Source organism: Macaca thibetana, chromosome 6, assembly GCF_024542745.1.
Source record: "Macaca thibetana thibetana isolate TM-01 chromosome 6, ASM2454274v1, whole genome shotgun sequence".
NCBI lineage: Eukaryota > Metazoa > Chordata > Mammalia > Primates > Cercopithecidae > Macaca > Macaca thibetana.
Genome location: NC_065583.1, coordinates 89,088,869 through 89,115,812, shown reverse-complemented (window position 1 = coordinate 89,115,812; position 26,944 = coordinate 89,088,869).

The following is a 26,944-nucleotide window of genomic DNA, read 5'->3' as shown; positions in this document are numbered from 1 at the left end:
AATGGAAACTGGTATTGATACCTACTGTGTGTCTTTACAGTTTAAAATATGTGGTTAAAAAATTGTGTATATTAATCAAAAGTGTGTTTGATATTTTGACTGATGAAATTGGGCATTTAATATTTGGCAGCCATTATTACATATCCTATAATGTTCAAGAATTAATTAATTCATTCATTCAATGACATTTCTTGAGTGTCTATAATGAGCTAAGTATCAGAACAAAGCATAAAGACAATGGCCTGTTTTCATGACGCTTATATCCTAAAACAAAAAAGTGATAATTATATTGATAATTCTGATTTCATATTTCCTTGATCTATCAGATATCTGATAGAGACATCAAAATTATATGATAGTATATTCAATTATCTTTTTAAAAAGCATACTTTAAGAATACTTTTATGTGGCTCACGCCTGTAATTCCTTTGGGATTTACAACTTTGGGAGGCCAAAACAGGCGGATCATGAGGTCAGGAGTTCAGGACCAGCCTGGCCAAATAGTGAAATCCAGTCTCTACTAAAAATACAAAAATTAGCCTGGCATGATGGTGTGCGCCTGTAGTCCCAACTACTTGGGAGGCTGAGGCAGGAGGATTGCTTGAACTGGGGAGACGGAGGTTGTGATGAGCTGAGACTGCACCGCTGCACTCCAGCCTAGGCAAAAGAGTGAGACTCCATCTCAAAAAAAAAAAAAAAAAAAAAATTAAATTAAATTTGCATACAGTAAAATTAACTATTTTTAGCATACAGTTCTATAAATTTAGGCAAATGCATAGAATTATATAACCATAACCACTACCATAATCAAGATATAAAACAGTTTAATGAACCCCAAAAGTCCCTTGTGAAAACAAACTGTTGATAAAGCTTTGAAAATTTATAAAGAAAATAGAAATTTAACCAAGAGTAAACCAATTAACTCACAAATTGTAAAAGTATAATTAAGCTCCATTAAGTGTATTCTTAAGGAATATTTAACCTCAAGAAACGGAAATCAGTGCAAAGTAATTTAAGCTAAAACAAAGAAAAAACACAGGATACAGTCTTTGTTAGTGAAGACAGCAGTGTCTTTCATAAATGAAATGCAATATCAGTACTCACGGGAACTTTCTATTTGTTAGTCCACTACTCACTTGATCTTCCTTTTGTGATCAGCATAATTGTTTATCTCTGTAGTTCTCTGAGCAACTGTCCACTTGGTAGTGATGGCTGTTCCAAAAAGGCATCCTCAAGCCACGAGTCCCTGTAATCTTACAGAATCTGTACTCACATGGAATAAACATATGCCGAATTCAGGTCCCAAATTCCAATAAAAAGAATATATGTGGCCAGGGAAGCAAATCAGGTTGCATACAGAATTACACATCTTAGGACCCATAGGTGGGATTGGCAACCTCTTGCTTCATTGCAAAAGTAGTAATAAGTGTAGTCGAAGTAGAAATTATAATAGTAACAACAACAGTAATTCGAAAATACCAAGGTGGAGAGCATACTTTATTTTAAAGGGATGTCTAGAGTATAGCTATTATTAAAGTGAACTAAGATGATATCTCAAACAAAGGAGGAACTCTCAGATCTAGGAAAAGTGAGAGTCTCTATTAAGGTAATACTAAAATAACTAAGTGAGAAAAAAAAGTTGTAGTAATAGTGATCAGTGCTAAAATTAACACAGACAATATTTAGAATCTGGGTTATTGAACAAGGGATATTCTAAAAACATATTCCCTGAAGATTATTTGGAGATATATATTTGAATAATATTAATACAAATACTCATATTATAGTCATATGTTTGTGTATGTACTCTAAAGTATAAACTCATACTTTATATCCATACACACACACACACACACACACACACACACACACACACACAACCACAGAGAGAGAGAGAGAGAGAGAAGTCTGAAAATCCAATCTCAGGTACATATTATTATTATTACAGAAAAATAAACAAATCAGTACAAAAACGAGGCTAAATTTTCTTTTTTTTTTTTTTTTTTTTTTTTTTTTTTTTTGAGACGGAGTCTCTCTCTGTCGCCCAGGCTGGAGTGCAGTGGCGCCATCTCGGCTCACTGCAAGCTCCGCCTCCCAGGTTTACGCCATTCTCCTGCCTCAGCCTCCCGAGTAGCTGGGACTACAGCCGCCCGCCACCTCGCCCGGCTAATTTTTTTGTATTTTTAGTAGAGACGGGGTTTCATTGTGTTAGCCAGGATGGTCTCGATCTCCTGACCTCGTGATCCGCCCGTCTCAGCCTCCCAAAGTGCTGGGATTACAGGCTTGAGCCACCGCGCCCGGCCGAGGCTAAATTTTCTATTTCAATGAAATAGCAGATTTGAAGCATTTTCACAATAACCATGTGTGCTGACAATGAGTAGTAGAAGAAAATGAGAAGTGTTTTCTTATGAACACTTTATACCTTTGGTTTCTGTATTTAAAATAAAATAATTTCCTTCTTATGTTAGATGTTAATTATGACCTTTGACTCTAGATACTAGTGTATAATACTACTAGGCTTCATAATGTCTCTGCTTCTAATTTATCTAAATATTTTGAGCCTATATTCTTATATTTTCAAAACTTAATATGAAATTAACACATCTGATTTCTGAGTAATATATGATGCTAAATCGCTTGTTACTAAAATCTTATATATAAATAGGATCAAAAATGCAAACAAACAAAGAGAAGCATCACTCTACAAACAACTATACTTGACAGGTGTTTGTTTGAGTTTTGTTGTTATTAATAAGCTTTTAAGAGCATTTTTTTTGGGTAAAATTGTATACTCTTCTACCTTCTGTCTCATTTCCAACATTACAAAAAATTGTTTGTATTATTTCAATTAAAATAATATTTTGGAATTACCATATGGCCCAGCAATCGAATCCTATGTGTATACCCAAGAGAATCAAAAACATATGTTCACACCAAAATGTACGTGAATGTTCATATCAACATTATTCATAATAGCCAAAAATTAGAAACAACAGAAAATTCTATCAACAGATGAAAGGACAAATATAATTTATTACATTCATGAAATGGGATTTTATGCAACATAAAAAGGAACAAAGTACTGATATACTATATGCTGCAACATGGATGAACCTTGAAAATACCGTGCTTAATGAAAGAAGCCAAATGCAAAAGGTCACATACTACCTTTCATTTACATGAAATATCATTCATTTACATGAAATATCCAGAATAGGCAAATACATAGAGAAAGAAAATAAGTAAACTGTTGCCAGAGAATGGAGGAAGGGAATGGAGAGTAGCTGATAATGAGTAAGGGTTTTATTTTTAGGGTTACAAAAAAAAAATCCTTCAGCTAGAGGTGATGGTTATATAACATTGTGAATATACTGAAACCACAAATTGTACATTTTTAAATGGTGAATTTTATGGTAAGTGATTTATATATCAGCTAAAATATCTAAACACAGTAATATTGGGATTAGGTTTTATTTTTTAATTTGACTGTATTTTGGAGTAAAGTTTGCAATATTTTTCAACTTTGGAGGTTTCTCAAACTTAGGAGATAAATTTTATCACTTATAACATTATCAATTCTTTGCAGTTATTTCTTGAGTAGTCTTTATTATGGCCTTGAAGCAAGTGCTCATGGTGTTTCCCCTAAGTATACCTTTTTTTTTTTTTTTTGAGACTGAGTTTCACTCTTGTTGCCCAAGCTGGAGTGCAGTGGGACAATCTCGGCTCACTACAACCTTCGCCTCCTGGGTTCAAGCGATTCTCCTACCTCAGCCTCCCAAGTAGCTGGGACTATAGGCGCAAGCCACCATGCCCAGCTAATTTTTGTATTTTCAGTAGAGACAAGGTTTTACCATGGTGGCCAGGCTGGTCTCAATCTCCTGACCTCGTGATCCCCCACCTCTGCCTCCCAAAGTGCTGGGATTACAGGTATAAGCCACTGCACCTGGCCCCCTAAATTGACTTTCCAACAGTAGCAAAAGATGTTGATCATGAGCATCTCATATGCCTACTCCCCAAACATGTGAAAATATTAAACATTATCTGAATTTACAAGTGAAAAATGTAAATTACTGGAATGTTGCACCAAGAAAAGAAAATACAATAAAAGATTGTTACAAGTACAGATTTAGGAATACAGAAATTAGGTGAAGTTACAATAAAAATGTTCCTTCCTAAGTTTATTATCTTACTATTGATCATATTTGTATTTTGTAAAAAGCAAGCATATTTAATTGCAGAAGTCTAACATGACACTTTCCAAAATTGTACAAATTTATCCTTAGAGCCCATTACGAATGGTGTACTGATAAAATGTAATGAAATAAGTCCATGTCACAAATCAGATAAATTACTTCCTGTACAATTTTTCATAATATTTCACCTACGAATATCTATTCACAAGCATCCTGGATTTCAAAGGACATTAGTATACTGCAAAGTGACAAAACAGTCAAAAGAGGGAAATTCTAAAAGACCTACATTTTTAACTTAAAGCTGGTAATTAAATAGTAGGATAATATAAAATAATATAAACCAAGATAGAGTATAAGTATCAATTTGAAATTCCATTTTCTTAGAAATTATTCATCATTTCATAGAAATACATGTGTCTAAAGAATGTTCACAAGTTTCTGTTTTCCAGACAAAATGTATCTTATCCCATTCCTGTGCAAATCTTGCATACCAACCAGGTTTGTCTTTTAGCGAGAGTCTAAAAACTCAAACATATCTAAAAGCCATGAAACAGACGGCCTGGAAACTGCATGGAATGATGAGGACCTCAGTGAACTCTGAAGTGCATACTCATGTGAAACGAACAAGTGCTATTCGGAAGAAGCAGATTGTGTTAATGTGGGTATCCAAGCCTAGAATCATGAAATTCTATTTTTAAGAGAAAACTTACAATGTGAATTTTCATGTTTCATCATTAAAATGCTTTATTAAAACACTAAACATGGCCACAAAGCTTTATGGATAAAACAGACAATATCTGGATATTTTGCATGAATCATAAAACAAGAAAAAGGAGTAAGGAGTTGGCACCATATGAATCATTATAAAAAAGGAGAAAGTAAAATGATTAAGTAAAAGGGAGAAAGTGCAAAAATTTATGGTGTAAAACTGAGAAAATATCTCTGTAATATATGTGCCTACTGTTTTTAAATAAAACTTGAGTTTTTGTATTAAATTATTTTTAATGATTATAATATCTGTTATAGTATTTCAAAAGATATTTTAAATGGTTTGCTATTAAACTTGATTATTCAAACACTAGGAAAAAAACTTAATGTTCTGTTGTATGTTACAAGTCTGAAGGTGATTTTAATACCCCACATCTTTATGTTTCAGCCGGCAGCCAGCAGTTGAAATTGACATGTGAGAGTTCTTCTAAGTCCCAGATGCTAGCTGCCAACTGCCTTTTTGTTCTTGTTTCCTTGGAAACGGAGGTTGGTTTCATGAAAACAAGGTAAGTACAACTTTTACAGCAGAGAAGTGGAACGCTCCTTTGTCAGTTTCAGCTTGCTGGCTGAGACCTGTAAGTACAGCCTTCCAGAATAGACTGAAGTTGGAAGCCAGTTGAGGCACATCAGAGTTTATGGCAAAACATCAGTACATATGTTCTTCCTATTTAAATTTAATGTGGGAAAATGATCCAATAAAAGATTAAAGTGATGAAAATTAACACAACAAAACTTTATCAAGTCAAAAACACTTGGAGCCTAAAGTGAAAAACATGATATAGCACATTTAATAATGAGATGCTTTTAAGTCTTCAATAATCTCAAATATACTCTTTCTGAGCAATTATCTGGGTCAGTTGTTCTCAGATATGACATACTTCTCAGCGGCAAGAATGGCTCACCCTGCATGACTCTGGGGAGAGATAAGGAAAAAAATAAGAAGTGAAATGAGGCATTCTCCCCCAGCAATGTTTTGCAAAAGTTCTTCAGGTGATTCTGATTGGTCTCAATTCCTCTTCTTTTAAAAAAATCACTGACCTGATCTAATCAGCCAATTTTAGGGAAAAGGACACCAAGGCACAGAAAGATAAAGTTAGTCAGCAAACTTGAAGTCCAGCTAATGGTGAGTCAGGCAGAGAATCTAGCTCTGTTTCTGCTTCAAAGGTTTTCCTTTTTATACAATGATACAGATGGTTCCCCTTGTAATTATTTCAAAATTCACTTGGTCATGTTATTTTTCTTTAGTATCATCAACTGAATGTAAAGAAGTGTAATCATGGTATCTGTAATACCATATATACCTTATGTATCATAAGATAATGATACATATAATTATGTATTATAAGATACAAGTATTTCAACAGTTATTCTGGATTTCAACAGTCACCCTTTTTTAACACCATAGTTAATTTGTCCATGCTATATACATAATGAGCTGGAAAATACAGCAAAATTAGGAGAGAGCATATCTTACTTTTTAAAGTTTTAACTTAATCAGTGGTGGTAATTTTGCTTGACTTCAGTTTCATCCACAGAATTTATTTAGGAAAAAAAATTCACCTTCTAAGAGTTGAACCATATTGTGTGAAGATTCTTTGTATCCCTGAAGTGAATTGCTGGCCAAAACAAAGGCTGTAAAAGCCCATGGCTACATCTGTTACCTGTTTAGGTGTCTTTAAAACATATTTACATTTAAAAAATTGAAATTCCCTTTCCTCTCTTGGTCATCACTTGGTAAATTGTCAGTATGGTCTGATCTTTTAATAAAAACTGTCTCTTTAAAATCATGATAAAACCCAGAACTAAAAAGCTAATTTCTATTTCAGTGAATCAAAGAACAGCGATTAAACACAAGGTTCCTTCAATGATGTTCTATCACAGCCTTCATGTTTCCCATCACACTACATATGGTCCAATTGTTTACAGATTACAAAAAAAATCCCTGCTCAGATGTTAAAACAAGATGTTTTCTTCACTTTCAAATGGCAGGCTGACTGCCAATTTTTACAATTAGTTATTCTGTGCAAAGAAAAAAAAAGAAGTTTAATTATCACAATTTCTCATGTTTGGACATTACTCTGTGATGGGTGATCAACCTGAGAACTGACAGAAATGAACTCTGGTTCATGAAATGGGTGGAAGGCTCTTGGGAAGACAGCTTTTTGTAAGAGAGAAAATAGCAAAATAGAAAGGGGAAAGAATCTTCGCCAGAAATAGGTATCGAAACATCAAGGCAAACCAGCCACCTGCCAGTGATGCTGTTTCCCTATGGCACCGTCTGGCAGGCAGCATTTCACAGTGTTAAACAATAGTGCTGTGTACACCATGAGTGCACCTATCAATGGGTCACTGACTCTCTAAAAAGACTTGCTGATGGAGGTAGACTGATTATAGGAGAGCAATAAACTGGTGGTAGAAAGCCTCCTGTTCAGATGCCAGATCCCTGATATTGCATGAGCTCAAAACTGGCATTCTCATTTTTTAAAGGAATTATTTGCATCTGCATTAAATTATGATAGAATTGTTAACAGAAAGTTGAAGAAAATAGATTAATGAACTATATACTTAGAATTCCATGCCCCTCCCCCCACACACACATCAGTATCCACTCTCCCTCAAGCCTCAAACATGCAAGCCCCCAAGCTGTGCATATGATAGTCAATTTAGAAATTACTCTTGGATAAATAGTACATCCAGAATGATAACCAGTGACCACAGACAGAGGACCATTGCTGGTGGAGTTAAATCATTTTACTTCATTTTGATTGCCTTCTAATAGAGTTATATATTAAGAGTAAGAGTTTTAAGAATTATTTGGGACAGTGATAATAAATATTAATTTCAGGATGAGTTGGGCTAATGCAGTGCCCAGCAGAGCTTTTTTTTTCTTTTTCCATCCTGTCTCTTTTTGTAGGTGGAAGTAGCTGGATGCCAGTTTTCTGAGATTTGCCCAAACATGGATGACTCGCGTGTTACTAAAGGGTTATGCTGTGTCAAATGTTTTCGTTTTGTTTATTAGTTAAGACATGTAATTCAAAACTCTTTGGCCACCTCTAGGCGTATGTACCTCATTAAGATTATGTAAAAACTATTAATAGTTTCACAGTTGAAAACATAAGTATGTGCCTATTTGGAGAGGAGGGGGCATTCAAATGACAATGAACAGGAACAGAGTAACAGAAACTGCAATCCCTGGCCTACCTCTAGGTCGGTTCCCAAGAGTAACATTGTTACTCACCCCAATTCTATTTAGAATTTAGTGCTATTCATCTATATCCTGATTTAATCATTGTTAAAACAATTAATTTTGCTCTCATTAGGAAAAAATAAATAATTTACCTAAAACCTATCTCTTTTCCTCTTGTACATTGAAGGTTTGTTATAATTTTCCATTCTACTAATAATTCTCATTTTAAAGCATTTGAATTGATGTTAATTGCATAAGGAATACAATAATATTTCCTCCTAATAAAAATCTAAAATGTTGCAAATAAGGCTGTTACCCCTTTGATTCTTATTTTCATCTACACAAACAATTGAATATTTGTAAGGCTGTGATACAATAATCACAAATAAGTGATACAATAATCACTTTGGCCTCCCAAAGTGCTGGGATTATAGGCTTGAGCCATCGCGTCTGGCCAACATTTACTTTTAACATGTTACTGAAACTACTATTCAGGTTGAGTATGTACATAATGGAAGCTGACTCAAAATTTAACTACTCCTATAGGAAAAAAAACTATGCATTTTCATATTGTTGTCCATCCATTCATTTATTCATTCATTAAGTTGTTTATGTATTAATGCAGAGCCAGATATTATGAATACTCAGATGATTAAGAACCATATATTACTCTCAAGAATCCACTGTGAAGTGAAAAGATCAATGGTCAATCACAAACATCAATTCCCAAGCCAATATTAAGTCATTAGATCAATAGTAGCCAATAATAAGACCAAGCCTCCTTCCCTTTGGACTCCTATCCAGCTGTTGCCTCTGTCAGCAATGCAGCTTCCTAATTTATTTGGTATACAAGCTTTTCTAGAGTTTTCTTTACGTTTCTAAGGCCTCTGCCACCACTTTTTAAAATTTAGTTTATTAATTGTTACTACTTAAGTTAATCTTTGTTGTAGGAGACATATTTTCTCAAAAAGATCTAGAAAGAGATAAGTTTCATTAACGGAGACATTTTCTTCTTAAAAAGTTGCCGGAAACCGTTTTCTCATGCTTCTAAAAATAATTATTTTAAGAATAAGGTGGAGCCGGGCGCGGTGGCTCAAGCCTGTAATCCCAGCACTTTGGGAGGCTGAGACGGGCGGATCACGAGGTCAGGAGATCGAGACCATCCTGGCTAACATGGTGAAACCCCGTCTCTACTAAAAAATACAAAAAACTAGCCGGGCGAGGTGGCGGGCGCCTGTAGTCCCAGCTACTCTGGAGGTTGAGGCAGGAGAATGGCGTGAACCCGGGAGGCGGAGCTTGCAGTGAGCTGAGATCCGGCCACTGCACTCCAGCCCAGGCAACAGAGCGAGACTCTGTCTCAAAAAAAAAAAAAAAAAAAAAAAAAAAAAAAAAAGAATAAGGTGGTATTCCAATAAAGATCTTAATTAACATAAACTTAATAAAATTTGACCCAACGAGGGTTTACTTAATGTAGGCTTCATTAGAAATGTCTTTTATTCTAAAATATTAAACCTAATCAACCCAAGCAAAATTACTCAGCATGCTGAGTATGATACTGAATGTAGTTCTGTACAGTGTTTTCTTTAAATTTGAAAGGTCAATCCAGACTATCAAACCATGACCAGCAATTACCCATTGTCAATAATTTTAACTTTGAAAATAGTAGGCAGAAAATAGGAGTTCATAATTCTTTGCTGAATGAGTGAGTGGGAGCTGGAACAGGACTCAGGCAACCTAGTATAATTACAACTAGTTTGTATTCCCTGGCCCGAGTTACCTCATCTGCAGAGTGAGATACTTGGATACCATTCAATTGTAACATATTTTATATGTATTAGGTTGGTGCAAAAGTAATTGCAATTTTTGGCCTTACTTCCGTGGGCAAAAACCACAATTACTTTTGCACCAATCTAAATACTTTCTATATACTGGTGAAGACAGAAATTCAATGATTCAAAAATATAATAGGAATGTTTTTCCCCTCCAAGTACTTTCAGCTTAGAAAAACGGCCAGAATTTCTGTCTGTGATAGTTCTAATATTGAAAAAGTAAAGGTAATATAAACCATAACAAACAGCAAAAGTATATTTTATGTGATTATTTTGCTCATTTATTCCCCAATAATACATGACTATTTCCTGTGTAACACGCACCCCACCAAGTGCTTAGTATGTAATATAAAAATATAGACATACCTCATTTCATTGCACTTTATTTTATTGTACTTTGTATTATGTTTTTTACAAATTGAAGGTTTATAGAAATTATAGAAATTCTGCTTCTAGCAAGTCTATCAGTGCTCTTTTTCTAATAGCATGTCCTCACTTTGTGTCTCTGTGTCACATTTGGTAATTCCCACAGTACTTCAAACTTTTTATTATTAATATATCTGTTATAGTTAACTGTCATCAGTGATCTTTCATGTTGTTTTGTAATTGTATTGTATTGTAATTGTACTGGGGCACCCGAACTGTGCCAGCAGGACATATAAGATGGCAAACTTACACAGTAAATGTTCTGTGTATTCTGACTGCTCCAATTGGACATTCCCATCTCTCTCCATCTCCTTAGACCTCCCGATTACCTAAGACACAATATTATGGAAATTAGGTTAATTAATAACCCTACAATGAGCTCTAAACATTCAAATGGAAGGGAGAATCTCATCTCTCTCACTTTAAAGCAAAAGCTATAAATTATTAAGCTTAGTGAGGAGGGCATATCAAAAACCAATATAGGCCAAAAGCTAGGTCCCTTGTGCCAACCAATCAATTTGTGAATGCAAAGGAAAATGTATTGAAGAAAACTAAACGTGCTCCTCCAGCAAGCACACAAATGATAAGAAAGTGAAAAACTCCTATTGCTGATGTGAAGAAAGTTTGAATGGTCTAGATAGAAGGTCTAACAAGCCAGATTTCCTTAATCCAAAGCCTAATCCAGAATAAGACTCTAACTCTCTTCAGTTCCATGAATGCTGAAAGAAAGAGATGAGGAAGCTGACGAAGAAAAATTTGAAGCTAGCAGAGGTTGGTTCATGAGGCTTAAAGAAAGAAGCCATCTCCAAAACATGAAAGTGCAAGGTGAAGAAGCAAGTGCTGATACAGAAACTGCAGCAACCTATCCAGAACATCCAGTTAAAATCTTTGATGAATGTACCTACATTAAACAATAGATTTTCTATGTAGACAAAAGAGCCTTCAATTAGAAGATAATGCCATCAAGAACTTTCACTAATAAAGAGAGGTCAATGCCTGGCCTCAAAGCTTCAAAGAACAGGCTGACTCTCTCATAGGTGAAAGGGACTTGCCTCGTCTCATCAGACTTTGGACCATGGACTTTTGAGTCAATGCTGAAATGAGTTAAGACTTGGGGGACTGTTGAGAAGGGATGATTGTATTTTGCAACATGAGAAGGACATGAGATTTGGGAGGGGCCAGGATTAAAATGATATGATTTGGATATGTGTCCCTGCCCAAATCTCATGTAGAATTGTAATCCCCAGTGTTAGAGAAGGGGCCTGGTGAGAGGTAATGGGATCATGGGAGAGGATTGCTCCCTTGCTGTTCTTGTGATATTGAGTGAGTTCTCAGGAGATCTGGTTGATTAAAAGTGTGTAGCACCTCCCCATATGCTCTCTTCCTCCTGCTCCAGCCATGTAGGACGTGCTTGCTTTCCCCTCACCCTAAGCCTTGATTCTAAGTTTCGTGAGGCCTCCCCAGCCATGCTTCATGTACAGCTTGTGGAACCATGCACCAATTAAACCTCTTTTATTTATAAATTACCCAGTCTCAGGTAGTTCTTTATAGCAGTGCGAGAATGGACTAATACAATAATTCTATAACTACAGTTCTTTGTGAATTGGGATTTATTCTCTTCATTTTTTTTTTAAACTGAAACAAATGCAGAAATAAATCAGGAACTTCTGCTACCAGCCATGATTGAAAAACAGGAATGAGATTTACCCTCCTACCTTAAATAACTAGAAATCTGAGCAAAATATATAAAACAGTGCTTTTCAGGCAATGGACAACAGACTACTGACTGCAGAGATTCCTGAAAAAAGGAAAGTAAATGATTAAGAACATTGAAATTATTTCTAGTAGAAAATCTTTTGTTTCAAAGCTAAATCAGTAAAATATCTAAAAACAGCTCATATTTCTTTTCCTAAACATAAATGTCACATGATAAGCAAACAAAACTTACAGTGTAGTGTTTATTGCATAATATTTTCAAAATGCCACATATTACTTTTTCTATTGCATACATTTTTGTGATTCTATTATGTGAGACTCTGCCAAGCCAATCTAGTTGGCATTTAATGACTCAGCCTGACTTATATAAGTACTAGTAGAATGTTTACCTTTAAATTTTAACTGCATGGATGTGCATATGTTTGAATTAAGGAATAAAGAATGGAAGAAAAAGAGAGGAAAGAGAAAGAGGATTGCTGAAGAAGAAAGATTATTTTTTGAAGGTCAGAGGCAAAATTCTCAAGAGAGAGAATATTTAGAAGTACATTAAATATATCCATAAATGTAGCCAAGTAAGCTTCTTGGAGAGCTCTGAATTATCTTTGCAACACAATTAATTCATTAAAGATATTCAATAATTTTTCTATATACTTTTCTCTTAAGGCTATAATAATCATTAAAATGTTGAAGAAAAACTATACAAAAGAAATTCAACTCAAACTAAAAGAATTGGAAACTAGTTTGTGTAGTACAAAGGGATTATGGACAGAAGTAGTATGGAAAATTAGTAGGAAAGAAAAAGAGGAACCCCCATTCTGGTCCTAGAAAGCAAGAATATGGGGTTTAAAGTTTATTCTCTGAGTCAGTCATCTCCAAAAAATGAGTTGTTTTCTATTTGCAAATGATGAACCATTGAGGAAACAATCGTAAAAACAAGTTTTTAACATTTATTTTCCTCAATATAACAATCATATGATAAACAAATAAAACTTTGTATTAACTGCACATACCCAGTAGCTACACATATATAATTTAGAGAGAATTATACATCTGGATGCATGTTTAATATATATGTGTGTGTGTGTGTGTATATATATATATATTTCCCCCAAACTGGAATTGAATGATCAAAAATTATCAAGACCATAGTCCTAAGCAAAGAAGGAAGGGGCAACTGAAACTTCTTGAGCAAAAGGATAACAGGATCAAAGCAATGATTTAGGAAAACTCTTCCATTTTTCGTTTGTGGAGTTGTTCCCAGTTTCACTACTTTAGGCAATTAGAATGATTCAATCTTTAGAAGTCTCATCCTCTTTTGCCACAGCCAGGCTGTCACAGCCTTTCTTGCCTCTATTGGTGCAAAAGGAAGAGGCTGTCCTGAGTGGTCATTTGGGAAAATTTTAAAGGGTAATAATTTGAAATGTTATTTTATAAGAACAAAATATGAAGAGCAGACATTTTCATCCTTTATGCAGCATTGATATTCAGGCTCTAAGAACTGCAAAGGATAATCAGGCATTTGTTTGTGGGATAACTACCAAAATACATTGTGTGCTTTATTCTAGGTAGGAGAGGAAGCTGGCAATGTTCTTTAGCTTCTGAGAATGCTGTCTAAAGGCATGGCATGGAAGGAATTTACTTAGCTTTCTGTTTTGGAGGGGATTTCAGCCTGCTTCAGTTGACTATAATGTGTAAACTACTCTCAGTATAATAGCTGTGTGTGTGTGTGTGTGTGTGTGTGTGTTTCTAAGTGAATTAAAGTTACTTTGCCAGAGTGAGGAGGGCCTGGTATTTAATCTTAACAATTAGCAAGCTTGAGAAAATACTTAAATATCAAGGAATGATCATGCTAAACTTATAGTAAATTTGCATATTAATGCTGCTAAAAGACAATGAACACAAATACAAAGACTGTAAATCAAATATATCCTTCATCTTTCAGATGCTGACTCGAGTTAAGACATAGAATTTTAAGAATGCGTGATGGAATTAAAAGCTAAAAAATGTATATTTCGGTTTATAAACATTTCTATTACTTGAAAAAATATGTAAGGCTAGGCATAGTGGCTCACGCCTATAATTCTAGCACTTTAGGAGGACAAGGCAGAAAGATTGTTTGAGCCCAGGAGTTGAAGACTAGCCTGGGCAACATAGGAGACCCCATCTCTAACAAAGAAAATAATGATAATTACCTGGGTATGGTGGTGTATACCTGTGATCCTAGCCACTGAGGAGGCTGAGGTGGGGGAATCTCTCGAGCCCCAGAAATTGAGGTTGCACTGAGCCATGATCATGCCACTGGAATACAACCTGGGCAACAGAGTGACACCTTGTTTTGAAAAAAATTATTTTTTGAAATTTCCTTTTAAAAATTAAGAATTTTAGAATTTGTATATAAAACAAGTGCTGTGAAAATAGTGATCATATATTTTTGAAATATGGTTCTAAATCTGTGGATTTGTGCTGGCCAATATAGTAACCACCGGACATAGGTAGCTAATTACATTTCCAGATAAATTAATCAACTAAAAGAGCCTACGTTTAATAAAATTAAAAATGTAGTTCTTCAGTAATGCTTGCCACATTTCACGTGTGGCCAGGTGCTACTGTTTGGACAGCTATATCATACCATAGTATTAGTATAGACTAACATTAATTTCTAAACTAAATGTGAAAATAATTTGGGAACTTGTGATAATAAAATACTTGATATTATTGTCTACGTTTACATTTGTGTATGGTTTCCATAAACAAGAACTATTTCAATAATAAAAAAGACTACTAAAGTTCTTTTTATTGTAGGAATGCTGAAATGAAACCATTTTATAGTTTTACATACCAGAGTGGTGCTGTAGATAGTAACAAATTATTATCATCCATTTGATTAATTCATAATGCATGCCACTTAAAATAATGGGATTGCTACAATGGTCTGTTATCATTCTTTCAATTAAACATGGAAATAATACATTTCACAAGCATCAAAATTAATATTCATTTGGCATTCTATCAAATTACCTCATAATCATTGTGAATTTCTCAATTAGAACTATAAACCCTTGTCTTACTCAGAATAATATTAACAGAATTTTTAAGATAAAAGTACAAAGCAGGTCATTTAAAACACATCTGTTATAAGTTTGATAAGTAATCATTATAATTAATGCTTTTACTGAAGATTTTACTGCAGGAGTTCAGTTTGTTTGTGATTTAAAAGCCTATCTAAAATAGGTATGTTACTATTAGGCAAGTTTAAACATAGGGAATTTAATATATGATCAAAAGATAACAGGATATGACTCAGAAGGATATAGTCAGTAGCTTAATCCTATTACATTTTAGGTATAATTTAACCCAACCACCCAATTTTATTGATGACGTGATTAAGATGTATGTGTGTGTGAGAGAGAGAGAGAGAGAGAGAGAGAGAGAGAGAGACAGAGAGAGACAGAGAGAGAAAGAGAGAATGTGTTTGTATAAATTAATTGGCTAATCCAAAATAGAGCCTAGTTTTCCAGAGTACCGAGACAATGACAAGGTTCTTTTATTTCTGTACCCTTGTCAAAGAGGCTGAGAAAGGTGACATTAGCTTAGCAAAAAAAAAAAAAAAAAAAAAAAAAAAAAAAAAAAGAAAGAAAGAAAGAAAGATAAAAAAAGGAAAAAAGAAATCCAGTGCCTTGTCTTATCATTAGCCATTCGAATATGGAACATGGTAACTCCCAAGGTTACACATAATTCATATCTGACATTCATGACTATAGGAATAAATGTCCAGTAAACTGCACATAAATCATTATAAAATAACTCCTTCACACATTAACAATTAGAGTGGTAGTCAAAATGAAAACAATAAATTCAAAGTCTTGACTTAGCATATAAGACCCTGAACAATCTGGCTCCAACCTAATTTCTATTGCTTATATAACTAAACAAATCTTTGCTTTAATCAGTAAATTTTCAATTCAATGAACATTTATTATGGTTGCCTACTATGTGTCTAGAATTGTTCCCAACATCAAGGATGGCCCAAGAAACAAGGCACTGTTACTGTCTTCAAGAAACTGACCAGGATGGAGAAACAATTATTTCTCTCTTCCTGGAGGATATTAACTTTATGATAAGAGAAAATAAATAATTCAAAAAGATGATAAGAGCTGTGACAAACATCCCTCCTATGGAAAACATAAAATGGAGTTAACCCAGGAATTAAAGAGGTAATACAAAATTTGAATTTTAAATAGTGAGGTCTGAGATGGGTATTCTAGACAAAGGTCACCCACATTTCTCCAAAGGTTCAGACCCATTTACTGAATTGCCTCCTCCATGCTTCTTAGATGTTCCATAGTTTCATTAAATTTAATATACTATAATTTAACTAACTACCTCCCATTTTTCCAAAACCTGCATTTCTCCCTACTAAACTCCTGAACAAGCTAGACATCTGATGTTATCCTTCGCTCCTTTGCCCACATACTTTACTTCCCTTCAACTACAAAATACTTCTAATTCCACCCTAAAGGATCTTTCAAATCTATTCTGTTGGCCCCCATCTTCACTATCCCTAATTTTGTTCAGGGCCCCATCATAGTTCACTTGGATGACTGCAATTACTTACAGTAGGTCTCTTCCCTTAATGTTACCATTCCTCCATCCCCTTTATGAAGATAGAGTAATATTTTGAAAGGCAAATATGAACATACCACCTCTTGCATAGAACCCTTTGATAGTTCTTTATTTCCCTGAACAGAATGAGCACTGCTAATCTCTCTACCTCATCTCAGACACCCGCTCTGCTATCTAGCAATGAGGAAAGTGTCTGAGTTCCTTCAACCCAACGTTCTCTTTGCCTCTGGGGTCTTCTATATCTATAGGAGGCAAGGGGGAGCCAGTGTATCACATGGCAAGAGATGGAACAAGAGGGAGAGAGAGGGGAGGTACCAGACTCTTTAGAATAAACTGATCTCACATGAGCATAGAGTGAGAGCTCACTCATTACTGCAAGAACATCACCAAGCCATTTACGAGAAATCTGTTCCCACAGTGCCAACACCTCCCACTAGGGCCACTGCCAATATTGGAGGTCACTTTTTAACATTCGCTTTGGAGGGGACAAAACATCTAAATTATATAAACTAGGTTCAAGGATATTATATTTTTAGCAATTTTGAATAATTTTTTGAAAGCATGTAATATGAAGCAAGTGCAATTCTCACAAACCTCTTATCTCCTTCACCATCTTATTAGAGAAAGTCTCCAAATGTCAGAACACACTTTTTGAGTATTGCTGGAGAGCTTATATTTTACGCATTTCTTTGACTAGGAAGAAAATGAGAATATTCAGCAGAGTAAAAGTGGTAGAAAAAGTTGTGATTACCTCCCAATTGCCCTACATCCCCAAGTGCTATTCACTAAACAGACTGAAATCTCTCTCAGCTGCAAACCTCAAGAAGTAAAGAGATATGTCAGGAAAAGGCTCACATCCCAGGTACCCATAGTAAATTTTGTGTATGGGAGAAACAGAGAGAACCATCTTGGAGAAGAAAATCAATACTCTCTTAATTGGGTGTTCTAAGAGGTTAGAACACTCAATGAAGGCTGGGGCTTGGTTAGATCAAATTAAAAACAATGATTTTAGTATAAGTATCAGTTGACCTAGAAGGAGGGAAGTAAGAATGTGAGAAGGAGAGTTATAATTGTATTGTGCTGATGAGCATGTATGTATCTCTCATATGTAAAAGCATCTGATGTATAGATGATTCTTTACAAATACCCATTAATCATATTCACTCCCAGAATACAACTTTTTGTTCACTATCTAAATGCATTTGTATGTGTTTGGCTATGTTAAGTACTTAAGTTATGTTCTGCCAAAGGAAGTATAACATAAGTGATATAAGGTTATAGATCGAGACTACTCCAGAAACTAAGAATCATTTCTCTTCCTATGTATCTCAAAATGCTCTCTCTGTGTATGTAAAAAGAATCCTAAATGCATCTGTTTTGTTCTGCTACTCACTGGCACTAGCACTCAGGAGAATCATGTAACTTCCTTAGATCTCATATGTAAAATGAGGCACTTCATTATTTCACTTATAAAGTTCCATGTGCACACACCTAATAAATTTATCATACTCATAGAACAAGATGTGCTCATGATAGAGATGTGAAATCAGCTTCATACATCGTGACATGTTTATAGTATCAACCTTTAAGTGTGTGTATGTAGATTTATTTTTGCTTGTAGCAATAGTGCAGTACCCACACCTTTAAAATAAAGGGGGTCTTGCATTGTTTATATTCTTAAAGCCAACTAGTTAAGATAAAATTAATGAACTTGTAACTGTATATGGGTAAAATTAAAATAAATATCAAAAATATAAGGAGTTGTTCACATGTCTCTTTTCTGGTTAAGCATGTCGATTTTCATACGGGCCTGCTGAAAAGCTTGAATTTTTTTTTTCCTTGCCCAATCTTTAAGACTATTGGTTCTGACTTGCATAGTATCATACATTTAACTGCAGTATTTGTTGAATTAATCAATGGATAATGAGCAGAATACACTACTTTTACACTAACAAGAACTAGTTTTATATTCTTTTCTCTTTCAAACTCTGCAAAGCTATGTGTTCAAAGATAACATATTTCAAAAGAAACCTTTAAGGGTTTTTGTTGTGTTTTAAATTGATCTAACCCTAAGAATGCATTCAATTGGCCACTGACGCTCATAAGAGTGTGTTTAATGTTAATTATCTCCTCTTGATCCTTGATATTTTTTTTGCATCAAGAATGGGTCAATGCACACTTGTATTCATAGAGTCTCTCTTTGAGTGATTCATTGATCCTGATATGTTTTGGATTCTAAGATGAGAAATTGTCAAATATAACTAATTTATTTATGATAGTTTTGGAGAAAAGAGGCACTATTTTTTTAAGGAAGAGTGTACACTGATTCTAAGAAGGACTCACATTTATAATATGTGAAAATATAGGAGGAAAGACTGTGACTTAGAAAAAAGGAAATACATATATGCATATTTATTTGTACATATATGTACATGTATTTCCATCTGTATGTAAATACATATACATACACACACACACACACACATATACACCGTGTTAACAACTTCAGACACAACTTACTTCTTTGTGGTTTTAGCATTTGATGCCTAAAATAACTACCTAGGAATGATAGTTCAACAGATTGAATTTTGAGAAAGAAAAGAAAAATTAGGGTTGCAGATTTTAATCCCAGATCTGCCACTTCTTTCTAAACTATATGGCCTTGGCAAGTTACCTAGTTTATCTTACCTAGATTCCTCATTTGTGACTAGGTTATATTAATAATATTCCATATAATGTTGTTATGAAATAATACATAGAAAATTCTTAGGATAAAGAATGTATTGTGTAACTGCATATATAGGTAACACAATTTTAAGTTGGATCTTTTCTCTTTCTGTTTCAGCTGAGGCCTTTGAGATACTATGTCAACTGCTCCAACATTCTGAAGAGAAGGTCTGGATCATTTAGGTAGGACTTGCAAAGAAAATGGCCTAGATCCTTAGCTGAGCTGATCATTTACCTCCAACCTATAAAGAAGTGGAGGGGCCAAGAATAGGTGTTGGATGTCAGTGGGAGAGTTTCATCAAAGAGCTGTCAGTTTCATCTCAACCTTACCCTCCAGGAGAGGTAAGATGTCCTCTCTCTCACAATAGATGAGTTTGACTTTTGGTCCTGGGCATCTGTGGTACTCAGAGCTTAGGGCTGGCTCCATGCTTTAAAATATGTCTATGTGAGAAGTGCATGAACTCGCCAGTAGGGAGATGAAAGAGAAAGAAAAAAATCTGGAAGCTCCAGAAGCTTTCTACATTTCCATTTGAGATAAGGACAAGGATGCCTGAATGTTTTTCTTGAAGAAGTTGAACAAATGGAACACAGAACTGTATTTTACTTGAGAGAGGAAAGAGAGTGCATAACTGTTTCTCATGAACCATGGTGAAGTTTGAGAGCATAAGCTCAGAACCAACTCAAAATCTCTACACAAAGATTGCCTGGAGAGTCAAGGTGAACACCCCTCCCACGCACACACCTGCCAACACACACACAAAAGACAGAGGAAGACTACAGGATTGCAAAAGGAGAGAGAAGGAACACAAGTGGCTAGCTGAAGGAAAAGTATTGCTTAAATTTGAGGACTACTGCAGAAGGTTTCCAGTAGCACTCCAAAAAAAAAAGGAGGGCACATGAATCATAACCAATCCCAAAGGAATCCATCATAAACAAATGCTCTATTGGTGTCTGTCCTTGTTCATGTACTTGTCTCCCCACCAGTCAGACTTTCATGCCCACTCATCGCTGAAGCTGAGTCTCTTGGGTGGTATGCAAAGGAGATCAAATCCAGCCAAGTGACAGGATGAAAGAGAATCTGACCACAGTCTCCATCCTTGCCACAGGCTTCCAAGCTCAAAGGGTCCTGTAGTGAGAGAGGAGTGGCTCTTTGTTTTTTTGTTGTTGTTTGTTTTGTTTTGTTTTGAGATGGAGTTTCCCTCTGTCACCCAGGCTGGAGTGCAGTGGTGTAATATCGGCTCACTGCAACCTCTGCTTCCTGGGTTCAAGCAATTCTCGTGCCTCAGAGTCCCTGAGTAGTTGGGATTACAGGTGCCCGCCACCACACCTGGCTAATTTTTGTATTTTGAGTAGAGACAGCAGAGATGGGGCTTTCCCATGTTGGCCAGGCTGGTTTCAAACTCCTGACCTCAGGTGATCAGCCCATCTTGGCCTCTCAAAGTGCTGGGATTACAGGCGTGAGCCACTGCACTCGGCTGAGAGGCTCTTTTTAAATTTTAAAATATTTAATCAACAAATGAAAATTATATATAATCAAAGTACACACATGATGGTTTAATATGTGTGTACATTATATACTGACTACCACAGTATAATTAACATATCCTTCGCCACCCATAGTTACCATGGTGGAGTGTGGGGCAGGAGTGAGAGTTGAGGACACTTATAATCTGCTATCTTAACAAAGTTCAAGTAAACAACATAGTATTAGTAACTATGGTCACTATTCTATACATTCGATGCCTAGAAGTTATTCATCTTATAATAAAGTTTGTACACTTTGACCAAATTTCCTGAGACATTCTGTGCTCCCCACCACCCCTGTCAACCACCATTCTGCTGTCTGCCTCTGTGAGTTTGACTTTTGACATTTTGGACGTTTTAAAGATCACTCTGGTCTGAACCAGAACTAGCCAATTCAGTAGCCACTAGCAGCATGCAACCACTTAAATTTAATTAAAATAATTAAAATTAAACAAGGTTAAAAATCCAGTTTATCAGTCACACTAGCCAAATTTCAAATACTCAATAACTACATGCAGCTACTTTATTGGATAGTGTAGATACTAAAAATTTCTATTAGACAGCATTGGTGCCATATATTTTAATCAGTGAACAGAGAGTTTGGTAATTTGTTACTAAAAGTTATCAGAGGACTCTTGCTATTACCTGAGTGTTAGCAGATAACATGATTGCACAGGGTAAGATTAAATGGCCCAAAGAAGAACAGAATGGTTGATCTGATTTCAAATGATGAATCGCATCTCTTCAGTGCTCTCTTTCTACACCCAGGTAAAACTCGTTGCCCAAGCAAAAGTATTGATTATTATTGAAAACAATACAGATCAAATTTAGTGCCTTGGCATCTATCTGGCTCCATATTCAACTTTGTTTTTTCTTGGAAAATTTCGGGTAGAGTGAGGGAAGAATATAAAAAAACCAGGGAAGTCATTTAAACCAAATAAAATGATGACACTTGTGATACTGTGATACTCTAAATGTGGATTCTAGATCTTAAAAATGAATGTAAAAAATAAAAACACTACTGAAGTGTTATAAATATTGTAACATTTGTGGGGTTGAAAATTTGAAAATTACTTATCAACTTATTTCTTCAAACTTTTGTAAATTTTATTTCATTTTTAAGTCTTATAGTAATCACTAGCATGCATCATTTAGATGCTTGAAAATCTTCTTGAACTCTCGTGTGTTTTGGAATAACAATCATAGTTTTCTTTTTAGTCATGTGCATAACCTAGAACAGAAGGTAATTCAATTTAGTCTCCTTACGAGATATTTGTTCTCTTTTTATCCATTACTTTCTCAAGATTTAATGTGACATATTGAAAAGGTAAAATTATATGAAATACTTTATCATAAACACCAACCTACAAAACGTTTCTTAGTACATTACTCCATGGGGAAATAAATATAAACTTTCTGCTGAAAACATATGGCAAGCTCACAAATAGTGCTTTTGCAGGTGTTTTATATGGGAATAATGTTGCTGTACGTCTCCAGAAAAATTCATATTAGTGCTAGGGACACTAAAGCATTTAAAGTCCGATCACCCCCTTTGACAGTTGTGGAAATTGAGGCCTGTTGCCACTTTCCTCGGGTGGCAGAATAATATGAGAATTAAGAACGTGGACTGGAATTGAAGAAACTAAATCCATGCCCTGACCCTGGCCCATATCTACTGGGCAAATTTGGGCAAGTAGCTTAATAGCTCTAGGTTTCAATTTCTTCCCATGTGAACTTAGAATAATAATGCCAAATAATATAATTACAAATTGACCAATTTCTTATGAGACAGATGATGTTCGTAACATACAATTTATGATAGCAATCATTTTTTTCTCCTCCATTAGTGCTTTAAATTTTTCTGTAATTAACTGCTTAAAGTCACAAGACAAAGTGAGTAAAGTCCCCAGGCATTCACTTTCTTCTGTTGCCCTCTGCTCAGGGATCCCAGGATCTCAGGTATTGGCAGCAGGGGTGAGCCCTGCTGAACTATTTTTCCCAAAGTAGGCCTTTAGCACCAGAGTAGGACTAGGAGGGGAAATTGAGGTGGTGTCCAGTCTCAGCTACATTTGCTTCCAGAATCCTCTTTCACATTTTCCTGCCCCCAGAATGAAGAAACTTCTGACCTTCTCTCAGTCCCAATTCCTTTCCTATTTCCGTTCTCAGAACAAGTGCAAATTTTTTTCAAGGAAAAATACACTTTCTTATACATGAGTTTCATGTGCAGGATTTTGCATATAGACCACCCTTGGAACAGTCAAGGGACAAACTGGAAACAAATCAACATGCGCAGAGCAGGAAACTAGAGGATTTTGAGACTGAACCAAGAACTACTCACTACAGTAGATAGCCTATGTTGGGGAAACAAATGGCTATAAAAGAGGATAGTGGGGCTTTTCTAAATTTAGCTTCCAAAGTACTTAACAATTCTAGGCATACTTCAGGCAATCATCAATAATTAAAGTAAAAGATACAAATCTGTCAAATAAATGAGAGAGTATAACCAGACCCATTATATTCTGGATAGTGCACAGGGATCTGACTGGGCTGGGTATTAGACTTTAGGAAAAAGACCCTCATCCTGAAAATGTAAAATTTATGTGCGGCGTGACAATGGGAGCACTGGCCTTTGTTCTGTCAGGAGCTGGAGTCCAAGTTCTGCAATTAGAGTTTGTGTCATGGGATAGCCTTCACCTCACCCTTTGTTCTTATACCAGCAGTGAAGTGCAGTTGGTCTCCATCCCCTGTAGATTTTAGTTCTAAAATGATCTGTTCTTCAAGAACATTCCAAAATCTCAGCTGAAGTGTACAAAAATAAAAATATATATAATTTTATATTTATATGAGAGGAATATATTTATATAAATATAAAATTATATTAATTTAGATAATTTTATAAATCATATTTTATAATTATAATTATTTACTTTAATAAGTATATTAATTTTATGAAAAATTATTTAAATTATAAATTTATATATACATAAAGAGGGAGAATTGAGGTTAGACACCACTTTAATTCCCCCTCCTAATCCTACTCTGGTGCAAATATATATATATATATATATTTCTTTTTTAAATTTTTTAAATGATCAAATCTGGTATCTGTATAACATTGCCATTTATGTCTTCAGGTAACAAAAACATAATATCAACCAATCACACATTTCCCATACTTCGATTGTGTTTATATTCTGAGGCACTTTGAAGTAGCATGGTTACTGAAACACCAGGGGGTTGTTCCAGGCCCTGCTGCTTGCCACACAGAAAGCTAATCACTGAGACAATGAGTATTGCCTGGGAAGAAGGCTTTAATCAGGTGCTACAGATTAGATGGGAGAACAATTTCAAATCTCCTAACTGACTGAAATTAGGGGTTTATAATGCAGTGAAGAAATGTAACTATGTGTGGGAAAACAGCAGTTAGGGAGGGATAAGAAAGACATACATGTTGGTCAACAGGAAGCAGATAATTGATTGAACAATTATGACAGTTGAGGGATCTGGTGACTTACTGTCTAGTTTCAGTGATTTGCCAAGTTATACCATCTGGGAGGACTGATGGCTGTTTTCCTGAGAAAGGAACTCGGATTAGACAAATGAAACTGTCTCAATTTTTAATACTGGGAAGGTCAATTTCTATGTTTATTCAGAAGGAATTGTAAAGTTTACTTCTACAGGACAATTGGGCTGATTTCAGTCTCCCCTTTTCTATTTATTAATTCCTCAATCATGGAGAATCTGGTATCAATTTCTCTGACTGCTTTATGATGAAGAGAGGTGTTGTGGACAACTCCAAATGTGGCCACCCGTGAATTAATGGTTAATCTGGTTCTATAGTTTTCTTCTGCAACACAGTCACTCTCTTCAGTCATATAAGAATACAATATTCTTAAGGATAAGGCCTATCTTTCCTGAATATTACAACATTGTAACCATAACAGTTTTTCCTCATTATCTAAAGGAGAAGATCTGAATCCAATCCAAATTGCTGATTGAATTAAATTACCTTGGAAATAAACACCATTTAAACATTTCTACTCTCACCTACTTTTCCAAAAAATAAAATATGTGTACTATTTCTGTTCTGTAAAATATATGTACTATTTCTGTTCAGAACTTATGAGGATAAGCCTATTTTCTTTTCCAAGAACCTGAAAGCATTTATAGCTCTCTAGGTCATCAGAGGTAAGCAAAACCAATCCAATTTTAAATAGCTGGTGTGTTGTATCATTTTTTTGGAGGCTTGACAAAGGTAGCTTGGGAATGTTGCATAAATAGAGCAAATGATGAGTTGTTGGAAATGCGTAGGAAACAAATGACAATTCATGGAACCAAATACAAGCCTTCCATCAGAAAGTAAAAAAAAAAAAATAGTGGTTTTATATATGTATATATAAGTAAAACCCAAAGGAGATCAAAGAGTAAATAAATGAAAATTAAAAGCAAAAATCAAATAAACAGAAAACCAAATTTTTCTCCTACTCAGTTTACCTTAGAGGCTACAGTGTTACCCAGAGTCTAAAAAAGAAAATACAAAAAAAGATGAATATTTTGTTCCTGATATATAAATTAACATCTTTAAGTATACCAATACCACATACATTTTGTGCAATTAAGAAGTTTAAGCATATAACCAGTAAACATTTTAGTGCTAGTACCATCTATGCAGAATAGCAAATACAGTATGAATCAAAACAATGAAAGCAACTATGTGAAATGTGTTTCCATGGTAAATCTGGCTTTGTGCTTACCTATACTAGCAAGGAATTTTCAAACACCAGCATATTTCTTTACATTATTTCATATTTTAATTTTATCAATATTAGGAGCTTTGATTATGACCAATGTTAATTAGTTGAATTTTTCCAGTTTTCTATCTTGTCTTAAAGAATGTTTTATTAACTAAACCTTTTCAAGTTCCTATTTTCTCTGAATGTACATGAAGATAAACACAGAGAGAAACAGGAATAAATGTGCATATGACTTACACAGATCATCTATGACCTGCTTTGACTTTCTATTTTGTCCTAAATTCTCTCTCTTCTTTTGATAACCAGTCATTTTACTTTATTGCAAAAGAAATCTTAATTCATAATTTGAATAAACAGATAATTTCTGAATTAGACAAAATTATTCCTTTCCTTAATAAAAACACATCTTCTTTAGCACATTTTATATACAGAATTATAACCTTAAATTTTAGTAAAAGTCTAGGAAGCAATAAATCCTGAACTATCTATCAGATGTTAGCATTTGATAGCTGAAAACATTCCACAATTTTTTTAAAACATGTGTTCCCGTATCATAACCCTCTAGTAATTGGAAATGACCCAAACATCAGAGGAACATTAAAAATAATTTTAAGATTTTTAAATTATACAAAAAGTTTCCTTATGTTAAAAGAAAAACCTCAGCCCAATTAAAGAGTTTAATTGAGCAAAGAGTGATTTGCAGTTCAGGCAGCCTCCCACACCAGGGTAGACTCAGAGACTCTGGTGCAGCCATGTGGTAGAAGATTTATGGACAGAAAAAGGAAAGTGATGTACACAAATCAGAAGTGAGGTACAGAAACTGATGGATTGGTTATAGCTTGGTGTTTGTCTTATTTGAACATGATTTAAACAGTTGGCCATATTTGATTGGCCAAAATTCAGTGATTGGCACAAGAGTACAGTATAGTGTGTTTACACTTCTATTTAGGCTATGATTGAGGATGTACAGAGAAACTTTTAGGCCAAAGTTAAAATATGTAAGGAGGCAGTTTTAGACTAAACTTAATTTAATAATTCCCTCCTTTTGGTCATCCTCTCAATTTTGAGAGGATGACCAAAAGTTTAGTCATTGATGGCACTATCATCATTGTAACTGTACTTATTTGCTCTTGAAACCCACTGGAAAATAGAACTATGGGTTCTGTAAGATGAGAACAAGGACTTCAGGTCATTTTT